Source organism: Neovison vison, chromosome 1 (genome assembly GCF_020171115.1).
Source record: "Neovison vison isolate M4711 chromosome 1, ASM_NN_V1, whole genome shotgun sequence".
Lineage (NCBI taxonomy): Eukaryota > Metazoa > Chordata > Mammalia > Carnivora > Mustelidae > Neogale > Neogale vison.
This window is the reverse complement of record NC_058091.1, coordinates 310,803,778-310,809,777: the sequence shown is the minus strand read 5'-3', so window position 1 is coordinate 310,809,777 and position 6,000 is coordinate 310,803,778.

Genomic DNA, 6,000 nt, shown 5'->3' with positions numbered 1-6,000 from the left:
ACCCTGAGATCATGACCTGAGCCGAAGGCAGCGGCTTAACCCACTGAGCCACCCAGGCGCCCGGTGTGGCTCATTCTTGTAAAGAGGTGGTGTTAGGTGTGGTGCAGAAGAGCCAATGCCACTTGGAACAGCAGAACAGTTGTGGCGTGATGCCAATTTTGACATGTCTTAGCCCCTCACTGCATTTCTCTGGACCTCAGATACCTGCTTGAAAAATACACATGTGATGAGATGACTGTGTAGGAACTCACAATGTCTTAAGGGTCTGTTATGTAAGATTCAAAATGGTTACTAACAAATATGATGAGTTATATAAATAGAAATGGTATAATTTACAATAGCTCTGGGTTACACAATAATATGTGATAAATTTAAAAGCCACTTAAGTTATATTGAAGTTATCCTCATTCCCAGGAATTGTATATTAAAAATTATTAATTTTCAGTTTTAATATATTTCTTTCTAAGACTAAAAAAATCTACCTAAGGAAAAATAACGTCAACCTAGATTTTAATTGAATTCACATGTACTGTAAATGCTTCAAGCCTACTATTCATGGAACCTAACCAGAGGCTTCCTGGACTCTAACGAATTATTTAATTTAATTTAACAAATTTAATTTAACATTTGTAGGTATTTTCAGTTTGATTGGATATACTCAAGGCTGACTATATCAGTAAGAGTCATCATGGTTTCTCTGTTACAGTTATACAGTTTTTTTAAAAAGCAAGGAAATTTGATGTTATCCGAAAGTATATGTTACACCATAAAAATGAAACTTTTAAGATAAAATGTAACATAACCTTTAATGCATCTTACACAGGATACTGTAAAAGTAGGATTTTGTTCTTAATTTTTAAATCCATGTTCTTATGAACACATTAGGCATAGAAATCCACTCAGAGCAGAAGAAAAATGTGATACTACAGTATAATCTTGATGCATTTTTAATTGCATGTATTTCAACATATGTTGGTTGCATAATTCTATAGGCAACAGTCAGGAACAGAGATTCACTTCTTTTTTTCCCTCAAAACTCTGCAGCAACATATAAACAAGCTGGATTATTTCCTAAGCTTTGACTTCATATTATAGAAAGTTATGAAACTGGCATTTTCCATTTGGTTATTAATTTCTCTTTCCCTGAATACATACGCTATCTATCCAATGCCCATTTATTATTTGCATGTCTGAGAAAGAACATACTTACCTCATAAGAATTATTACATTTTGATTGCCAGAAATGATCAAAGTAATCCAGTTTGGATAACAGACCAAATCTTTTTATGAGACAAATAAAAAAAAGATGGAATATATGAATAATTAAAAAAAATTCTTGGTGGTTAAAAATTGGAAAACCCTTAATATTGTCCAACTCCATATTAATAAGTGATATAAACTTGGTTTCATACAGATAAAACGGCTTTATAGAATATCCTAGAGTGAGAAAGCTGTGACCCAAATCCAAGATTTCCTGATGTGACAGACCTGAGTTCTTAATCCAACATCTCCTAAGAGACATAAAACCATATTTCTTTTTCAATGTGTCCAGGGATGGAGAATCTATCTCAGATTGCAGGAGACTAGGAAGACATGTCACTGAAATGCAATGTAGAACCTAGAGAGTCTCCCAGACAAGAAAGGGACATCAGTAGGACAACGGTCATTATTAGAATAGGTCTGGAGTGGAGTTCCTGGTATTGTATCATTTGTCTCTATTTTTCTAGGGAAACATCTCATTTAAAATAATTATATGAAAATATTTAATTCTTCTCTAGCTGACATTTTCTGTAGCTTCACCTGTTAAGTCAGAATATTGCAATGAAATAGGTTTAGATCTTTATAATATAAAATTCATCCACGTTGGCCATAAAGGTATATTGATTTATGGAATACTATTACTTCCTTTACACAAGCTATGTCATTCTTTCTCCAGTGAAGATTTTCTGTGAATCCATTAACTTAGAACTGTGGTAGAATTCTTTGAGAAAAGTCATGCTCTGAGATAAAGCACAAGTACTTCCCATTGGCCTGAATTCACTCATCCTTACAATGTCTGAATTTTCTGGGAAATAGTTTAATCCACCCCAGATTCTCTGCTCACTTTGTTCTATACTTTTCTGAAGGTGCATCACCATCAATTATTAGTTTGGCATTACCTAAGAGATATTATCTTAGTGTTTCTGCTCATTGTTAATGTGCTTTAAAAACAGGAATCAACATTTCCCTTCTAAATATTTAAGTAACTTCTTTAGCCAATTCCCTAGCATAATCAAATAAGTCTTGTCTGCTGGCAAAACACAGAGATACTGTACAAAAGGAAATACGATAGAAGTAATCAAACTTGCAAGAGTGTTACGCCCCTTGACTTCATGTTTCTGTAAGGCAGTGGGCTGAATGCCTGAAGGTCATGCTGTGTGTATTATAACTGGGACATAGAAACCACTCCTGTCCACATTCTGGTGGACACTGGCTGGAGACATAGGCTTAAAAGGACCCTCTTACTCCGTATCCCTCCTAGAGATATGGTTTTAAATTCTGATTTGTCCAAGAAACTTCTTATACTATCTCATGAGTTCCTGGGTCCATCTGGGGATTTCTACATTCAGAAAACCAGTTGTTAAAACCTTTGTCTAGAAGAAATGTTGGCTTCCATATCAGGATCTACTGAAGACAGTTTCCTCTATATCCAGAATTCTAATTTATATCGATGTTTTTTTTCTCTTTGAAACTGATTTCATAAGAATTTTGTTTAAAAATGATCAGTGCTAGTGATGATGAACATTTTTCATGTGTCTGATAGCCATTTGTATGTCTTCATTGGAGAAGCGTCTGTTCATAACTTCTGCCCATTTTTTAATATGATTATCTGTTTTGTGTGTGTTGAGTTTGAGGAATTCTTTATAGATCCTGGATATCAATCTTTTTTTTTTTTTAAAGATTTTATTTATTTATTTGACAGAGAGAAATCACAAGTAGATGGAGAGGCAGGCAGAGAGAGAGAGAGGGAAGCGGGCTCCCCGCTGAGCAGAGAGCCTGATGCGGGACTCGATCCCAGGACCCTGAGATCATGACCCGAGCTGAAGGCAGCGGCTTAACTACTGAGCCACCCAGGCGCCCCCTGGATATCAATCTTTTGTCTGTACTGTCATTTGCAAATATCTTCTCCCATTCCGTGGGTTGCCTTTTCGTTTTATTGACTGTTTCATTGGCTGTGCAGAAGCTTTTGATTTTGATGAAGTCCCAAAAGTTTATTTTCACTTTTGTTTCCTTTGCCTTTGGAGACATACCTTGAAAGAAGTTGCTCTGGCTGATATTGAAGAGATTACTGCCTATGTTCTCCTCTAGGATTCTGATGGATTCCTGTCTCACGTTGAGGTCTTTTATCCATTGTGAGTTTATCTTTGTGTACAATATAAGAGAATGGTCAAGTTTCATTCTTCTACATATAGCTGTCCAGGTTTCCCAGCACCATTTATTGAAGAGACTGTCTTTTTTCCACTATATATTTTTTCCTGTTTTGACAAAGATTATTTGATCATAGAGTTGAGGGTCCATATCTGGGCTCTCTACTCTGTTCCACTGGTTTATGTGTCTGTTTTTATGCCAGTACCATGCCATCTTGGTGATCATAGCTTTGTAGTAAAGCTTGAAATCAGGTAACGTGATGCCCCCAAGATCTATAAAGAACTCCTAAAACTCAACACACACAAAAGAGATAATCATATCAAAAAATGGGCAGAAGATATGAACAGACACTTCTCCAATGAAGACATACAAATGGCTATCAGACACATGAAAAAATGTTCATCATCACTAGCCATCAGGGAGATTCAAATTAAAACCACATTGAGATATCACCTTACACCAGTTAGAATGGCCAAAATTAGCAAGACAGGAAACAACATATGTTGGAGGGGATGTGGAGAAAGGGGAACCCTCTTCCACTGTTGGTGGGAATGCAAGTTGGTGCAGCCACTTTAGAAAACAGTGTGGAGATTCCTCAAGAAATTAAATATAGAGCTTCCCTATGACCCGGCAATTGCACTACTGGGTATTTACCCCAGAGATACAGATGTAGTGAAAAGAAGGGCCATCTGTACCCCAATGTTTATAGCAGCAATGGCCACGGTCGCCAAACTGTGGAAAGAACCAAGATGCCCTTCAACGGACGAATGGATAAGGAAGGTGTGGTCCATATACACTATGGAGTATTATGCCTCCATCAGAAAGGATGAATACCCAACTTTTGTAGCAACATGGACGGGACTGGAAGAGATTATGCTGAGTGAAATATGTCAAGCAGAAAGAGTCAATTATCATATGGTTTCACTTATTTGTGGAGCATAACAAATAACATGGAGGACAAGAAGAGTTAGAGAGGAGAAGGGAGTTGGGGGAAATTGGAAGGGGAGGTGAACCATGAGAGACTATGGACTCTGAAAAACAATCTGAGGGTTTTGGAGGGGCGGGGGTGGGAGGTCGGGGTACCAGGTGGTGGGTATTATAGAGGGCACGGATTGCATGGAGCACTGGGTGTGGTGCAAAAACAAGGATTACTGTTATGCTGAAAATAAAGAAAATAAAAAAAATTTTTAAAAATTTAAAAATAAAAAAAAAGGATCAGTGTTACTATTGTAATGTAGAGTCACTGTACAGTTGCTAAGGGTCTCACTTATGTATATAATGTACTGTTTGTATAGTTCCAGAACTGAGGGCAACCCCAGGTTAGCCAGAAATCCCTCCTCACTCTCTTGTAGAGTCATTCAGATGTCTGTGGCTTGATCAGTGACACTGCTGTTGGAATGCAGTAGGCACGGGGGTGGAGGGGCTCTGGAGCCAAGCCCACCTACTCTTCATTCACCTATTTGCTGCATAGACATGAGCTGGGAATTGTTAATTTCTTTACACTGAAATTTTAAAATCAAGGACCATCCCATAGTGCCAAAGGTGTTCTACCAATCAATGAATGATAACTACACAGTAAGCTGTTTCCTTTGTCTGCCATTTAAGAGAATAATATTTTTGCTTCATATTGTGTAAAGTGGTGTTTGGGTTTCTCTTTTTAGTCCAGACATATCACTTTCCCATAAGAATTTAGAGTCTGTAAATAGAATCTGAGTTACTGAACTTCAAGAATTTCACCATTAAATAAATTAGTCATCCACACAGTATTAGGGCTTATGGTAAAACTGTATATATAACTGAAACTGAAAAAAGAAAAAAAATGCAAAAAAAAAAGCCTCTAACTTGTCAATCAAAAATCATTAAAATCTGCCATAAAATGAGGAATGCTGTTCATTAACCTTGGGCTCTAATTCCGCTCTGACCCGAATCCTCCTGATTCTGTGAAACACAGGGTCACAGTGGCTGGAAGGAAATAGAAGGTAAATGAGGGAAACCATTGCTGCTCAGAGCCCAATGGAAATGACAGAGATGGAAACCTGCGGAAGGTAAAACCAGACATCAGGATGCGTAAGCACACACTGGACCCACTGATACAGGGACCAAGACTCACACAATTAAGTAAGACTTGATGACTTTGTACGTGATGAGTCCCAAAGCTAAGATGGAAACATATCCCATACAGACTGCTCTTAAAAACCATGAATTGATGGTTTAAAAACCATGAGATATTTTGAGTTGCTGCTATTTAAAATGGCATGTTTAAAAGTGATGTTTTGGGGTTAACAGTGAACTTTCGAATTTAACCCTTTCCATGGGGTACAAAACTAATGCATCCTCCACAGACCAAACAGAAGTTTATATTACCTGGAGTTTTAGATAGTAAGAAGGAATTTCTCTCCCGCCCAAAGAGTGACTTTATTTATTTATTTATTTATTTATTTATTTGAGGGAGCATGAGAGCAAGTGTGGGGATGGACAGAGGGACAGAATCCTCAAGCTGCTCCCTGCTGAGCATGGAGCCTGACACAGGGCTCCATCCCATGACCCAGAGATCACAACTTGAGCCAAAACCCAAGAGTCCAACGCTCAGCC